Below are 18,203 nucleotides of genomic sequence, written 5' to 3'. Positions count from 1 at the left end.
CCAAGGTTGTAAATCTTTTAAAGCAGACTGCCTCATCTTCCTCTCACAGAGCCATTGGAGGGTTCCAACCACCAACATTTTGTTTAACTGCCCAATACTTTAACCACAGTTCCCCATCGATCTTTAAATCACCCTTATAGTTGTTGTTGTTGCTAGGTGAAACTGAGTTGGCTTTGGCTGACAGTGACTCTATGTAGAACAGAGTGAAATACTGCCCGCTTCTTCACATTCTTACAATCTTTACTTTGCTCGAGCCCATGGTTGCAGCCATTGTTTCAATTCATCTTGTTGACAGTTTTCTCATTTTTTGCTAACCTGCTACGTTACTGAGCCTGATATCCTTCTCCAGGAACTGGTCCCTTCTGTCAACATGACCAAACTGGGTGACATGAAGTCTGGTCAATCTCACTTCTAAGGAGAAGTACACTTCCAGTTGTACTTCTTCCAAGATAGATTTGTTAAATCAACTCTAGTATATAAATAATATGTCTTCTAAAAAAGAAGAATGGAAGGAAAGAAAGAAGAAGATGAGGGAGGGAAAGAAAAGGTAAGGGAAGAAATGATGCATCTAGTGTGGACTGGCTTTGATGTCCTGTGTCAAAGGACCCTTAGATTAATTCAGTCTTCCAATCTGGTAGTGCTCCTCATAGCTTTATTTGCAATCAGTTACATTGCTTTAACTAATCAAAGGTTCTTTCCTTAATTAAAGGCTTTCTCATGTTACATAGTTATTTTAAAATCTTAAAATTGCAAATTTTCTCTAAAATGGAATAAGCTTCTAAGCCTTTTCAGTTTCTCTTTTGACATCCTGACCATGAAATTAAAACAGTAAGATTAGCTTATGTTCTCAGTGCCCACATTTTCCTTTCTGTATGAATCAATAAAATTATAATGTTAAATTTCTCTGTCAATGATCCAGAAACTGGAAATAGTTACTAAAGATGTGTGTCATTTGTACTGACAACTCTACTATCACCCACCATTTTGGCTCTAATAGTTAAATTATTCTATTACATCACATACATGTGGTATCAATTCCAAAAGAAAATGGAATTAGGAAGATTATAGACATGACCTTGAGCTCTGTAAAAATAAAAAAAATACTAGAGTCCTTTGTCTTATTTTGCAGGTGCATATGTGCTCCAGGTCAAGGCCACAGATGCAGATGACCCAACCTATGGGAACAGTGCCAGAGTCGTTTACAGCATTCTTCAGGGACAACCTTATTTCTCTATTGATCCTAAGACAGGTAAATTTTTTATTAGAGTCAACCTTACCACCACCACATCAAATACTTAAACTTCAATTAAATCTTGGCATGGGAAGTTACATATTCTAATAAAGCAATACAGATTCCGTGTGCCTCATATTAAGCAAAGAAAGAATCTTACTTTGCTCTTGCAAAACAATTTCTCTTCAATCGTGCTTTGTATGAATATAAACCTTTGCACATATGTTCATAAAGTCCAAATTTGTTGGCCAAGCGTTCTCTATATGGCTTCCTTTGAATTTCCAAGACACTTGCCTGCTAACCAGATGGCTGACGGTTCAAACCCACCAGCCACTCCTCGGAAGGAAGGTTGGGCAATCCTACTTCCGTAGTGATACTGCCTCGGAAACCCAAGGAGGGGTCGCTATGAGTCGGGGCCGACTCGACGGCACTTAACAACAACAACAACAATGAATATTTGTATTTTGATTCATCTGTCAAAAATAAATTTTGATTTCAAGTTTTCTTTGTTGGTTCAATTATATTCACTTATAAGTCTTATTACTATGTGTTATGATCAAGAGTCTTCTATTTCTATCTGTACCAAGGAGGATCTATGGTGGTGTAGTGCCTAAGGCATTTGAAAGGTGGTTGCATAGACTTTCACTGAAAAACCTACTGTCAACCCTATGTTCCATGTTCAGTGTTTAAGACAACATTGTCTGATTTGATTCATCATCAGGAGGGACCAACCTCTGGAGGAAGATGCCAACTTTAGTGAAGTAGATGGCCAGCAAGAGTGAGGAGATCCTCAATGAGATGTTCAAACATATCAGTGATTGTGCAGATAGTGGAGGACCAAATAATGTTCAGTTCCATTGTACACCTGGTCACTATGAGTGGGAGTCAACTAAATGACAGTTGCCTATTTATCTATCTAGTTCTACTTAGACCATGTTCAAAATAGGAGTTCCATATAATAGTTAAAGCTGAAACTCCACAATGACAGCTATTTTATTAACTCTTAAGTGTTCTTGTTATCAATAGCTGTCATACAGTTCCAATTCAGAGTGATCTTATGCAAAAGAAAACAAAACACTGCCTGGTTCTGTGCTATTCTCAAAATTATTGCAGTTTTTTAGCTCATTCTTGGAGCCGCTGTGTCAACTAGCTCATTGACAGTTTTCCCTTTTCACTGACTCTCCAGTTTACCAAGCATGATGTCCTTATCCAGAGTTGGTCTCTTCTGATATGTTCAAAGTACGTGAGATGACATCTCACCATCCTTACTTCAAAGTACCATTCTGGCTGTACATTTTCCAAGACAGATTTGTTCTTCCTTCTGACAGTCCATATTATATTCAATATTCTTCACCAACACCATAATTCTAATTTATCAGTTCTTCTTCGTTATCCCTTATTAATTATGCTGCTTTCATACATATATGAGGTTATTGAAAATCCCATTACTTCTTGTGGCACACCTATTTTGGTTACCTAGTGCTGCTCTCACAGGAATATACTACAAATGAGATGCCATGAAAAAACAGAAATATATTCTCTTATAATTTTGGAGGCTTTATGTCCAAGTTCAAAGTCCTAGGCTCTAGGGATTGAATGAAGGCCCCTGGACCTTATGTTTCAATTCTGCCTCTTCCTCCTGTCTCAGTGAAGCTAGAGGCTTCTCTTCTTGCAGACAAGTAAATAGGCACAGTCCCAATGTTACCAAACAACACAGCAGACCCTTGATTCAAGTCCATTGAAAGTCTCATGATTGACAGAGCATGGCAGGCTGCTGAACAATGACTTGGTTACATGCAGGGTTAAAACATGCCATAAGCTAGACACTATTCCCTATAGAGATTATTCAGTCTGCTTCTCATATAGGGAAGCAGACCACATTCCTAAAGCAACTGCTCAGCTGCTTGTATTAGATACTATCATGGAGTTTATTGTCAGTTTCATTGTGGGCAATAACTACCACCAGCTGCTCAGCTACTCAACCAGGCCTAGCCAAGTTGACGCACAACCTTAACTACCATAGCAACTTAGTCCTCAAAGTGACATATTTGCTTTTGGATACTTTAAAGGTGTTCTTTGCAGAAGATTTGTCCAGTGCATTATTTCATTTCATTTCTTGACTGAATGCTTCCATGGGTGTTGATCGCAGACAAAAATAAACAAAATCCTTGAAAGTCTTATATAGTACATTGCATTTTATTGCAAATTGAATTTGATATACTTATTATTTGGAAATTGATATTTAAATTTTACTTCAATTTGAAAATTATACATTTCAGGTACTATACGTGCAAATGCTCTAAGTATTTAAAATGTATAACTCCTCAGAAAGTATGTGTTAAAATCAGGTATACTAATTCTCTATGTGTATCCAATGGCAATGGGTTTGGGTTTTTGGAACCACCTATAAAAGCTGCCTATTTCATACTCTCCATTCTTGGCCAGTGAGGGTACAAAAGTCATCAGAAAGTTAACAAGGAAAATGTAGAGTTGTTTCCTCATGTAATTTTTTTTTAAAAAAATTGAGTTTAAGAAACACAAGGTATTTAATAAGAGCATCAGTGCTATAGAAGTTCCAGAATTGTTCAGACAAAGAACCTCTTTTGGTTTGAATAGAGGATGGAAGCCAGAATACACATTGTTCTATGTTAAGACTGAGTGCGTGATGGGGAAATTAACACCTACAATGTAACCTACTTTTGAGGAACTAAGACACTGAAGATAAAATGTTTAGCAATATTATTAGTAAGTAAAGTTTTGTTGTTTCAGCTATTGGGAAATTATATATATTTGACTGGGAAATCTACTTCCACAGAGATGTTGTTGTTGTTAAGTACCATTGAGTTGTCTCCAGCTCATAATGACCCTAAGTACAGCAGAATTAAACACTGACCAGTCCTGCTCATGATCCCTGCTATACCTGAACTTATCATTGTACCCACTGTGTCAATCCATCTTGTTGAGTCTTCCCTTCTTTCATTGACACTCCATTTTACCAAGCATGATATCCTTCTCTAGGGAATGGCTCCTTCTTACAAAATTACCAATGTATGTGGGATGAAGTCTGGTCATTCTCACTTTCAAGAAGCATTCCAGCTGCACTTCTTCCAGAACAGTTTGTTAATTCTTTTAGCAGTCCATGATATTTTCAGCATTCTTCACCAGTACCACAACTCAGAAGCATCAACTCTTCTTCAGTCTTCTTTATTCATTGTCCAGCTCTCACTTGTATATGAGGTTTTTGAAAATACCATGGCTTGTGTTAGGCGGATCTTAGTCCTTTCTTCAGCACTTGAAAGAGGTCTCTTCAGCACTTGAAAGAGGTCTTTTGAAGACAGTTTACCTAATGCTATATATCATCTGATATCTTGACTGCTGCTTCCATTGGCAATGATTTGGAACCAAGTAATATGAAGTCTTGACAACTTCAATATTTTCTCCATTTATCGTTATGCTGCTTATTGGTCCAGTTTGTGAGGATTTTTGTTTTCTTTATATTGAGGTATAATCTATATTGCAGACTGTATAAGAGAGTAGCTAGAGCAAATGGAAAAAAAAAATGACAAGATAAAAGAGCTGAACAGAACATTTCAAAGAACAGCTCAAGAAGAAAAAGCCAATTACTATAATGAAATATGCAAAGACCTAGAATTGGAAAACCAAAAGGGAAAAATATGCTTGGCATTTCTCAAGCTGAAAGAATCGAATAAAAAATTTAAGCTTCGGGTTACCACATTGAAAGACTCTATGGGAGCTCTGGTAACATAGTGCCGAAGGCATTTGACTGTTAACCAGAAGGCTGGCAGTTGAAACCTACCAGCCGCTCCTCATAAGGAAGATGCAATCTACTTCCATAGTGATACCACCCTGGAAACCAACAAGGTGTTTCTATGAGTCGGATCTGACTTGATGGCAGTGAGGTTTTTTTTTTGTTGTTGTTTGTTATGGGCAATATATTGAATGATGCAGGAAACATCAAAAGAAGATGGAAGGAATATAGAAAGTCACTGTTCCAAGAAGAATTGGTCAATGTTCATCCATTTCAGGAGGTGGCATGTGATTAAGAACCAATGGTATTGAAGGAAGAAGTCAAAGCTGCACTGAAGGAAGTGACAAAAAACAAGGCTCCAGAAATTGATGGAATATCCACTGAGATGTTTCAACAAACAGATGCTGCAATGGAGGCACTCACTTGGCTATGCCAGGAGATTTGGCCAACTGACTGGAAGAGATCCATATTTGTACCCATTCCAAAGAAAAGTGATCACACAGCATGTGGAAATTATTGAACAATATCATTGATATCACACATAAATAAAATCTTACTGAAGAAAATTCAAAAATAGTTCCAGCAGTATATTGACAGAGAACTTCCAGAAATGCAAGCTGGATTCAGAAGAGGACATATAATGATCATTGCTGATGTCCAATGGATCTTGCCTAAAAGCAAAGAATACCAGAAAGATGTTTACTTGTGTTTTATTGACTATGCAAAAGAATTTGATTGTGTAGATCATAAAAAAATCATGGATAATATTGAGAAGAATGGGAATTCCAGAACACTTAATTGTACTCAGGAGAAACCTGTAGATAGAGCAGGAGGCTGTCATTCAAACAGAAAAAGGGAACACTGCATGGTTTAAAATCAAGAAGGGAGTGTGTCAGGGTTGTATCATTTCATCATACTTATTCAATCTATATGGTGAACAAATAATCAGAAAAGCTGGACTATATGAAGAAGAATATGGCATCAAGATTGGAGGAAGAATCATTAACAACCTACGATACACTGATGACACAACTTTGCTTGCTAAAAGTTAGTACGACTTGAAGCACTTATTGATGAAGATTGAAGATGACAGTCTGCTGTATGGATTACATCTCCATAGAGATATCACCTTGGAAGCCCAAGGAGGGGTCACTATGAGTCAGAATCAACTCAACAGCAGTGAGTTTGGTTTTTGGTTTGTTGAAAAGAAAAAAAATATGGAGATGATAGGGTTTGGAAAAGTTTTTCAATGAATTTTACGATTGTGCAAGGTCCCTTTGGAATTAACAAGGTTTGGTGCAGTGTAGTAAATTACATAGTGTGGCTTTTCTAGCCATAGTCTTTGTAAGCTCTGTGGTGGAATTTGCCATGAGCAACTAAGGAACTCCTGATTATTAAAGTTATCTACTTGAAGTATTTCTGTTGAGAGCAGCATGAAGAAATTTTCTGGGAATTTTGCTCTTTCAGGTGTATGGAATTCTGGTGCTGGGATTGGTTGGTCTTGCCATTCTTCTGGGCTTAAAGTGAGCCCTCCTAGAGGCAGAGAGGAGCAATATCTCTCAGTGCTGGCTGAGAAAGATGTGTGGCTAAGAGTCTGACCTGTGGCTGCAAGACTGACCCATGGCTGAGAGGCCTAGACATTACTGAAAGAGAGATGCCTGGCTGAGAGAAGGCAACAGTGGGGCCAAGAGGCCCAAGACCAAGTAGCAAAGTTATCTGGCCCACAAAGGTAGAGGCCAGGCCGAAAGGCCCAGGGTACCAGAGGCATGTCTAAGGGCACGGCAGAGGAGAGACTGTCCCGAGCCAGGTAATGAGTCCTGAATGCATTCCTGAATTTGAGTTGTAGCCTATTGCTTCCCTAATAGTCCTCCTAATCTGTGAGTGGTGTCTGTGAATTTGGCATGGCCATTACAATGTGTTGTCGAGCCCAGCAGACAGATAGTGAGTTCTGTGGGAGGGAAGATTGGTGTCAGGGTTGGTGAAAGGGCTGGAGAGAGGCAGCATGTCTGTCCTCACAGGAATAGGTCTTGGGCTGCTGATGGTGATTCTGCCCTCCTCTTGTGAAGTTAGAGGAGATCAGAAGATGCCACCTCCTTGCCCCTTTGGCATTTGGTTAATTTGGTTAATTGGGTCAGCAAACAGGAATATACCCTAGACTAAGGATAGATTTAGCTGAGGATAATCTTACACATGCACTTCTGCTACAGAATTAACCATACATATTACAGAAGCAGCAGAAGACAGGGTCGGAGTAACCTCTCAGAGACAACCAGTCACCTTGAGAAAGAGAATCACCAGTCCTGCTGACTCAGGACTATAGTTTCACGGGACACCAAGCTCAATTGGCACAGCATAGTACATAAAATCTTGTTCTACAGCCTGCTTTGGTGAGTAGTCAGTGGGGTCATAAAAGCTTCTGAGTGGCCATCTAAGATGCAACTATTGGTCTCCTCTCATCTGAAGCAAAGAAGAGTGAAGAAAACCAAAGACATCTGGAAACAATTAGTCCAGGGATATGATGGACCCCAACACCAGAAGAATTAGATTGTGCCTGGTTACCAATGCCAACCAGTAGGAAAGGGATCTAAACTGGAGATCCTGGATAGAGTGTGAGGAAAAATGTGAGATAAAATTCAGAAAAACAAAAATAATCAGAATTACTGGTTGGAGAGAGACTGGTGGAACCCCCAAGATTATTCCCCTAGCTTACCCTTCAGGCCTAGAATTGGACTCACTTCCATAGATTGGCTTTCAGCCCACCAGTGGAAAGACCTACATGCAGAACACCTACCCCAGGGCAATGTACCCACCTACTCTAGGGAGATACAACCCTTACAGCAATTGGCCATGGGGGACAGAGAGACAGCATTCACATAGAGGGACAGCTGTGCAGACGGGAATGCATAGTTAAGGAGAGTGCAGAGAAGGGTAGTCACAGGGATGGGAGGGGAGGAGAGTTTCTTATGGTCGGGGATGGTAATTGGGGTGTGAAATCAAATGTACATGAACTCTTGAAAGTAAAACAAATTTTGCTCTATAAATTTGCACCCAAAGCAAAATTAATAAAAAAAAAAAAGTAATTAACAAGGTTTTGATGACAGAATATTTAAAACAAAACAAAACAAAAACACTGCATAGAGTTGGACCCTACTAATAGAGAACCCTCCTTGGGTTTCCCAGGCAGCATCATTACAGAAGTAGATTCCCCAACCTTCCTCCAAGGAGTGGCTGGTGGGTTTGAACCACCAGCCTTCTGGTTAGTAGTCAATTGCTTTAGGCACTATACCTCCAGAGCTAGAGAGAGAGAGAGAGAGAGAAAAAAAAAAAGGAAATCAAAAATTAAAAAAGAAAAAATCATTTAAATTTCTCAGATTGAGGCACTATGTGTTGTGATTTCATTCATAAATAATTATCTATCTTTCCCAACTTCACCATAGTTGATTATCTGACCAAAAAGTGAAGTATGGGTGATGTATAAGTCATAGCTCTCTTCTGCCTCAGTGAGCATTCCTCGGGCAGAAAGGATGCAAGAAAGAAACAGAGTGTATGGTGAATAGTGAAGACAGAGATTTAATATTACACTACTATTACTGGGCTTCAGTCATTAAATCTATGGAGTAGGTGAATGAATATACTTGAATGAGTGAAAAAGATTAAGGATTTGACATTGGTTAAATAAGTATAAATGGAGCCCATATCTTACAAAAATCATCATTAAATTATACAATTTAAATAATAATTTAAGCAGAAACCCCGGGTTAAGAATATAATTACTAAAGACAAATTAATATGCTGACAGATAACAATTACATGAGTCAAAATATATCCTCTCCCTTGGCTTAACTTGGGCAATATCAACTTGACCTTAATCCTAATGCTTTAAGAAACTGTTCTTTTGCCACAGAGTATGTATGAGATAGTATGGGTTTTATAATTTTTTTTAAATTTCTTCTATAATGCCTATTATTTAGAACTAAAAGTGAAACATTTCTTGCATAAATGATGTAATAGATTTTCTGAAGCATTGATTTTCACTGGAGCCAGAAGTCTTGCTGCTAACACTGCCTCAGACCACTGGACAGGAAAAGAAAAGATGATGAGGCCCTTCATTAATGGGGTGCTAACTAGTTCTTCATGCACAAAAACTATTAACAAGGCTTCTTGTTAAATTTATCACCTTGTGGTAGATAAGAATAAATAAAAAATCAAGGATAATTGCCATTTCTCAGAAACTATCTCCATGTGTTCCAGGCACCTAACTTTCTTTTATGATGCCTTTTGCTGTTATTAAATAAAATGCATGAAGAACTTATATATCTACATTTCTTTCCACATTTGAATGTAGAATAATAATGTTTAAAACAATTCTTAAAGGAAGTTGTCATCAAAACTTTTGGTGCTAAAATATCTATGAAGAGATTAAAATTTCCATTTACTGTTCATTTGAAATGAGGAAAAAAAAAAAAAAAAGATTTCCTATTGATATTACTCTGGCTCAAACAGTCATAGCATCTCAACCCAAGTGAATACCATGACTTATTTCTCAGCCATGTAAATTTATACACGTATGAAATAAGTCTAGAAATAATAATTTTCTTCTAAACTGGCTAATTTGGAAACTATTTTCCTTGCCATGAAATTATTTTCTCTAAATAAAAATTCAAATACATTTGTTTATATGCTTCACATGATGGCCAAATTTTTTCTTATCTCCAAAATGTATACATTAATTATTAGGCATTGCTACTTGCCTGCTAACCAGATGGCTGGCGGTTCAAACCCACCAGCCACTCCTCAGAAGGAAGGTTGGGCAATCCTACTTCCATAGTGATACTGCCTCGGAAACCCAAGGAGGGGTCACTATGAGTCGGGTCTGACTCAACGGCACATAACAACAACAACAACAACAAATATTTTATTTGGGAACTCTGGTGGCATAGTACCCAAGCCATGTGACTGCTAAACAGACGCTGAAAGTTCATACCCATCAGCCACTCCTCGGAAGAAAGATTGGACAATCTACCTCCATAGAGATACCGCCTCTGAAACCCAAGGAAGGGTTGCTATGAGTTGAATTGATGGACTCATCAGCAGTGAGTTTGTTTTTTATCATATATTTTTATTTAGCACGTGAAATCAGGAGGGAAAGCATCATGACAGCAGTGATTGTAGTTATTTCATTAGGGATACAACATTACAATACTTTCCTTTATAATTTTCTTATTTGTTGCCTAAATGATTACCTAAATAACTCTGAGTTGATTAACAGGAGGAATATATTCTAGATCATGTTTTGGCTCTCGTGGACTTGTTTTAATTGTCTTTAACTTCAAGTTGAATTTGCATATGAACAGTTGATGGTCTGTTCCACAATCAGCTCCTGGCCTGGTTTTTGCTGAAGATATTGAGCTCCTCCATTGCCTCTTGCCACAGATGTAGTCAATCTGATTCCTGTGTGTTCCATCTGGTGAAGTCCACGTGTAGCGCTGCTGTTTGTGTTGTTGAAAAAAGGTGTTTGCAATGAACAAGTCGTTGGTCTTGCAAAATTCTACTATGAAAGTTCCAGCATTATTTCTGTCACCAAGGCCAAACTTTCTAACTACTGGTGATTCTTCTTTGTTTCCAACTTTTGCAATTCAGTCACCAGTGATAATTAACACCTCCTGATTGCATGTTCAGTCAATTTCAGACTGCAAGAGTTGATAAAAATTTTCAATTTCCTCATCTTTGGCTTTGGTGGTTGGGGCATAAATTTGAATAATAGTCGTATTAATGGGCCTTTCTTGTAGGCATATGGATATTATCCTATCACTGACAGCATTGTACTTCATGACAGATCTTGAAACATCCTTTGTGATGATGAATGCCACGCCATTCCTCTTTAAACTGTCATTCCAGGCATAGTAGATCATATGGTTGTCTGATTCAAAATGGCACAAACCAGTCCATTTCAGCTCACTAATGCCAATGATATCAATCTTTATGTGTTCCATTTCATTTTGACAACTTCCAATTTTCCTAGATTCATACTTTGTACATTCCATGTTCCACTTATTAATGCATGTTTGCCACTGTTTCTTCTCAATTTGAGTGGTGCCACGTGTGCAAATGGAGGTCTTGAAAACTTTACCTTATCCATATGAGTAAGGCTGATTTTACCCTGATAATGCAGCTCTTGGCCAGTCCTACTTCAAGAGCTTTCTATGCTAAGTGACTCATCTTCCTCCTCTGTATTGGACAATGTTTCCAGACTATTCATAAAGTTGTGCAGCAATGTATCAGACAGTGTTTCTCTGCTGTTCATAAGGTTTTCCCCAGTCAATTTTTTGAGAAGTGGATGGCTTTCTCCTTCTATCTAGTCTGTCTCAGTCTGCAAGTTGGACTGATACCTGTGCACCATTTGCACCTCACTGGGTTTAAAACACCAATGGCACAGCCTCAAGACTCACAGCAACACATCACCACAGTAGGACAAACCAACAGACAAGTTTGTCTCCCTTAGCTGTTGGACCCCTCCACCACCCTTACCTGGATCCCTGCAGCTGACTCCTCTATCTACTCTGGTCCCTTTTGCCTTTTCTGTCCTCTCCCTGCCTCCCATCTCACTGCTTGTGGGGCATGGCCTGGGTTCCCTCTCCTCACCTGGGTCTCTGTGGCTATTTTTGGATCATGTGGCAATGATATGTTTTATTTTTCTAAATCATCTGAGGCCTACTTTCAGAAAATGATACCATTTTACCATGATATCTTTTAATTTGTGTGCATTTTCAAATGCAATATGATCTTTATAAGTTTGCATCTTTTTGTATTTATTCATGTATTTATATGTATATGTATGTCATGTGGTCAAAGGGATCAGTCCCTGAAGAAGGATATGCTGCTTTTTAAATGAGAAAATCAATGTAAAAGAGAAAACTCTCCATAAGAATTGACACAGTGGCTGTGAAAATGGGCTCAAGCATAGCAAATATCCTGAGGATGGTACAAGCGTGGGCAATGGTTCGTTCTGCTGTGCATACGGCAGCTGTCAGTCAGACTTGATGGGCACCTAACAACAACAACATATATTTATGGAATTTATACAAGAATGGAGATGTCTGAGTCAATCCCCTACACACTTTTTATCCAGTCAATGGTTCCATGTTGCATACTCTGTGCTCCTCTTCCAGATTCATCTAGCTCTTCACTAGCAGAGGACTCTGCTAAGCGTTGCTGACATGACTGATGCCTTTTAAATATCCTTGGTGTTTTAGTCTATCTCCTTTCATCCCCAGATAATAATCTTCAAATCCATATCCTAAATGAATCTTCCTCTCATATCCTGACTGATAATTATTCCTTTAGGCATTTGAAAGTTTGTTGTTTTATTAAAGTCCAATGATAAAATAAAAGTATGAGTCAGATTTTATACTTTTTTTAATACTTTATAATACAATATAAATGCATATAACATTTTGTAGCTTGTTAATGCTTTGATAACTAATTCAGAATAAAATCATGAAGAATTCAGATGTGTCAGTGGTCCTGGTGATAAATAAAGTATAAGATTTCAAGCACAAAACCAAATGGTATTTATCTGTACAAAGTAGGTGCTCCTTTGAGATATATATATATATATATATTTTTTTTTTTTTTTTCTATGAGTAAAGGAATTATCAAGAAGAGTAAAGATGAAGGGTGATTATGAACATAATAAAAGCATGGAAATCAATAGATGCTAATACCTATAAAGAAGGAAAAATGTGTCAAAGATTAGACATTTAATTATTAAGACAAAATAATACCTGGGATTAGAAAATTTGTGACTCTTTTCCATATGTGTGCTAAAAATTGCATGCCTCAGCAATGTACTCCGTACAGTGATTTCCTTGTGTTCTTCCTTGTTACACTTCGTAAGAACTCTGTATATTCTGTTTTCCCTATTTTAGAGATCATGGAATTCACACATCAGCAGAAAGAACTAATCAGTGTTTGGCTTTGCAAGTAAAATATTCTAGGGAGATGTGATACATGCCTTTAGAAAGTTGTAGGACTATCATGTAGAAGAGGAATTAGCTGTCTTTTGTGATGTATTTTGTGCTGCTCTAGAGGAAAAGGGCTATAAATGGCTGGTATGAGTTATAAAAAAAAGATGATAAGACCTGCCTGTAAATAAGATGGGCTTCTCATGAGATTATGAGTTTCACGTTACTGGAAGTGTTAAAGTAGATAATGAGTGATGAGCCAATGATGTTCTACTTAATTATTAATTCTTCTGATGCAGGTTTATTTAAAATCCATGGCAAAGCAGAGTCTTTGCTGGGTCCAGGATGTTGCGATGAGTCAAGTAGATCCTTAAATAGATTGCTGTCTATTAGGGGGAAGTCATCCAGTCCTTAGAAGGTTACATTACAGTTATGTAGCATGGTGCCACTACAGAACATAAGAGATAGTTGAAGTTGTTGTTGCTGTTAGGTGCTGTGTAGTTGTCTCCAACTCTTAGTGACCCTATGTATAGCAGAACAAAACACTACTCAATCCTGTTCCAGACCCATGATCCTTGCTAGACTTGAGTCCATCATTGTAGCCACTGTGTCAATCCATCTTTTTGGGGACCTTCCCTGTTTTCGTTGCCCCTCCACTTTGCCAAGCAGAATATACTTCTCCAGGGAATGGTCCCTTCTTTTTATTTATTTATTTGTTTGTTTGTTCACTCACTGATTGATTCATTCATTCATCAATCTATCTGTCTGTCTATCTGTCATTGTAATCTACTTATTTATGTATTTATTATTTTGACTTGAGTGAAAGTTTACAGAGCCAATTCACTTTCCCTACAGCAGTTCACGTACACTTTGTCTCATGACATTGACCACAATTTACCCCAATGCAACAGCTCCCCTCCCACTTCTTCCTGTGTCCTTCCCTGTGTCCTTCCCTCCATGCAATCCTGCCCCCTGAGCTGTCTCCCTGTGCATGAACATCCCGTCTTTCTCCCATGATTGTTCTAGGAAGTGTAACTCTCTCAGGTAAATGTTCAACTCATAAACCTGTCTTTTGTTTGGCTGGATGCCACAGGTGTGGGTTCAATCCCAGACCTGAAGGGCAACTAGAGGTCATAGTCTCAGTGGTTCAACCAGGCTCTATCAGACCAGCAAATCTTGCCCCCCCCCTTTATTTTTTCCAAATGATTTTGAGTTTTGTTTCACATTGTTCTCCCACTCCATGCAGGATTTGCTACATAGATCCCCCTCCAAGTGGTTGACAATGGTAGGCAGGCACCATCCAATTCATCTGGTCTCATAGTCTTATGGGCTGAGGATCACATGGTGTACCAGTTGCTTGGACTAATTGTTTCCATGAATCTTTGGTTTTCTTCATTCTTCTTTGCTCTGGACAAAGAGAAACCCATCATTACATCTAGATGGCTGCTTACAAGCTTTTAAGATCCCAGTCTCTACTCCCAAAGTAGAATGGGGAGCAATGTTTTGTGTAGTATGTTATGCCAATTGAACTTACTGTCCCCTGCAACTATGGTGCCAAGCCCACAGGTTCAGCTACTCATACCCTCTGGGTAGCTGGCTGTTGCCAATAAGTGACTGCAAACTTGGCCCTTGTCAGCTCTACTACCCATCTGGTAATTCTTACAGGACATACAAATATACTTGTAGAAACATTGTCTGCCAACCCTATATATGGTATTGGGTACACTCCCCCCTGTATAGACATACTTAATAGTTCAGCCTGTCCACCCATCTATCCACCCATATACCCATGTTTGCCTTCACTGACAACGTAGTACTGTGTGTGCAAAAGGGTTCATCTTTGTTGTCTGTATCTCCCATGCACCTCTCTATGTCTTCCTCTTCCTTAACACCACCATGTTGATCACTTACATTTGGGACATCGCCCATCTCTTCACCCAAATCAATACTTGTCTCTACCTATCTAACAAGTGTTCCCACATCTCCTCTCCCATCATTGGTAATCAACAAAGAAAATTTCCTTCCATATATAAACTTTTCTTTGACTTTCAATAATGATGGACTAGTACAATAATTGTTCTTCTGTGATTGACTTATTTCACTCAGCATAGTGTCATCCAAGTTCATCCACATTATGTGATGTTTTGCAGATTCTACATTATTCTTTAGCATTGCACAGTATTCCATTGTGTGTATGTACCATAGTTTGGTTATCCATTCTTAAGTTGATAGACACCTAGGTTGTTTCCATCTTTTGGTTATTGTAAATAGCCAAAATGCTATGAACATGTTGTGAGGAACATGGGTGTGCATATGTCTGTTCTTGTCATGGCTCTCACTTCTTTTGGATGTATACCTAGTAATGGAATGTCTGGATCAAATGATACTTCTAATTACAACTTTTTAAGTCATAGCCAAACTGCTTTCAACAGTGGTTATACCATTTTACAGTCTCCCAGCAGTATATGAGAGTTCCAATCTCTCTGCATCCTTGTCAGCATTTGTTATTTTCTGTCTTGTTGAACTTTGCTACTAGTGCTGGAGCAACATGGTATGTCATTGTTGTTTTCATTTGCATCTTTCTAATGGCTAATGATTGTGAGTGTTTCCTCATATGTTTGTTGTCTGCCTAAATGTCCTCTTTGTTGAAGTGTCTATTCATGTCTTCTATCTATTTTCTTAATTGGATTATTTGTCTTTTTGTTGTTGAGGTGTTGGAGTTTTCTATAAATTTTACAGATAATTCCCTTGTCAGATATGTCATTGCCAAATATTTTTCTCAATCTGTACATTCTCTTTTGACTCTTTTGAAGAAGTCTTTGGAGCACATAACAATTTAAGCTTTAGAAGGTCCTGTTCATCTAGTTTCTTTTCTGCTGCTTGTGCATTTTGGGTTATGCTTGATAGTCTATTTATACCATATAGCATTGTTGTTGTTATGTGCCATCAAGTCAGACCTGACTCATAGTGACCACTCCTTGAGTTTCTAAGGCACTATCACTCTGGAAATAGATTGCCCAACCTTCCTTCTGAGAAGTGACTGGTGGGTTTGAATTAAATTTGCTACTATTTTTTTCCTTGAGAAACTTTATAGTTTGGGGTTATACATTTAAGTCTTTGACCCATCTGGAGTTTGTTTTTGTGTATGGTGTGAGGTACAGATCTTGCTTCGTTTTTCTGCAAATCAATATCCAGTTTTGCCAGCACCATTTATTAAACAAACATTCTCTTCCCATTTAATGGATTTTGGTTCTTTGTCAAAGATTAGCTGGCCATAGGTCAATGGATCTATTTCTGGGTTCTCAAGTCTATAACATTGGTCTATGTGTCTGTCATTATAACAATACCATCCAGTTTTGACTACTGTGGCTACAAAGTAGGTTTTGAGATCTGACAGTGTGAGACCTCCTACTTTGTTCTTCTTCTCCAATAGTGCTCTGCTTATCCGAAGTCTCTTTCCTTTCCATATAAAATTATTGATTAGTTTTTCCATATCCTTAAAGAATATTGATGGGATCTGGATTGGATTTGTATTGAATGTATAAATTGCTTTGGGTAGAAGTTACCTTTTCACATGTTCAATATTCCTATTGAAGAACACGGTATGTTCTTCCACTTATGTCGATCTCTATGGTTGCTTGAAGTAGTCTTTTATACTGTTCTTTGTATAGGACTTTTCTGTGCCTGGTAAGATTTATTGCCAAGTGTTTTATTTTTTTGGTAGGTATTGTAAATGCTAGGAGCTCTGATAGCGTAGTGCCTAAGGCACTTGACTGTTAACCAGAAAGCTGGCAGTTCAAACACTCCAGCCACTCCTCTCCTTCGAAGGAAGATGGGGCAATATACTCCGTACTGATACTGCCTCAGAAACCCAAGGAGGGGTCGCTATAAGTTGGGTCTAACTCAACAGCACATAACAACAACAACAACATTGTAAATGCTATTGATTTCCTTATTTCTTTCTTAACAATCTCTCTGCTGATGTAGAGGAATCCAACTGATTGTTGGAGGTTGATCTTATATCCTGCCATGATGCTAAATCTCTCAATTAGTTCCAGTAGATTTTTGACTGAGTATCCTGGGTTTTCTAGATATAGGATCATATCATCAGCAAACAGGGATAGTTTGATTTATTCTTTACCAATTTGGATGCCTTGGATTTCCCTTTCTTTCCTTATTGCCCTGCCTAGGACTTGCAATAAAATGTTGAATAGAAGTGGTGATAGAGGATATCTTTTGTCTGGTTCCTCTTTACAAGGGGAATGGTTTCAGTCTCTCTTCATTGAAAACAATGTTGGCTGTTGGTTTTGCATATATGCCCTTTATAACGATGAGGAGTCAGCTGCAGGGGTCCAGGTGAGAAGAGAGAACCCAGGCCATGCCCCACAATCAGCAGGGTGAGAAAGTGGGAGAAAGGAAAGTATAAAGGCTAGGAGGACCAGGACAGAGGAAGGAGTCAAGGGCAGGGATCCAGGTGAGGAGAGGAACCCAGGCCATGCCCCACAAGTGGCAAGGTGGGAAAGTGGAAGAAAGAAGAACATAAAGGCTGGGAGAACCAGGACAGAGCAAGGAGTCAACCACAAGAATCCAGAAAAAGAGTGGTTGGAGAGGTTTCCAACATCTAAGGGAGAAAAACTTCGCTGTTGGTTTGTTCTACTGTGGTGATGTGTTCCTCTGAGTCTTGAGGCTGTACCACTGGTGGCTCAAACTCATCGAGGTGCACATGGTACACACATAGCAGCCTGCCTTGCAGACTGAGACAAATTAGGAAGAAGGAAGAGGCCATCCACTTCTCAGGAATTGGCAAGGGAAAACCTTATGAATAGCAGAGAAACACTGACTGATACATTACTGTGCAACTTTATGAATAGTCTGGAAACATTGTCTAATACAGAGAAGGAGGATGAGTTACTTAGGTTAAAAGGCCCTTAAAATAGGACTGGGAAAGAGCTGTGTCATCAGAGCAAAACCAGCCTTACTCATATGGATAAGGTGAAGCTTTTGAGACTTCCATTTGCAGACATGGAACCACTCAAATTGAGGAGAAAAAGCTGCAGACATCCATTAATCATTGGAACATGGAATGTATGAAGTATGAATCTAGGAAAATTGGAAATTGTAAAAAATGAAATAGAACACATAAAAATTAGTTTCCTAGAGATTAGTGAAGTGAAATGGACTGGTTTTGGCTATTTTGAATCAGACAAACATATAGTCTACTATGTCAGGAATGACAGTT

At 38.5% G+C, this 18,203-nt stretch overlaps 1 protein-coding gene across 1 annotated transcript in view; it reads left to right on the top strand.

Moving 5' to 3' along the window:
• The first annotated feature begins 1,134 nt into the window (after nucleotides 1–1,134).
• CDH12 (cadherin 12) overlaps nucleotides 1,135–18,203 on the top strand; it is a 224,983-nt gene continuing 207,914 nt past the window's right edge. Inside the window, exon 1 of the mRNA XM_007954957.2 lies at nucleotides 1,135–1,249. The gene's annotated coding sequence lies outside the window, so the exon portion shown is untranslated. The remainder of the gene's footprint in view (nucleotides 1,250–18,203) is intronic.

Source organism: Orycteropus afer, unplaced genomic scaffold, assembly GCF_000298275.1.
Source record: "Orycteropus afer afer isolate SDZICR_OR568_19922 unplaced genomic scaffold, OryAfe1.0 scaffold00484, whole genome shotgun sequence".
NCBI lineage: Eukaryota > Metazoa > Chordata > Mammalia > Tubulidentata > Orycteropodidae > Orycteropus > Orycteropus afer.
The sequence above is the reverse complement of the archived record's forward strand: the minus strand, read 5'-3'. Positions and strand labels throughout refer to the sequence as shown.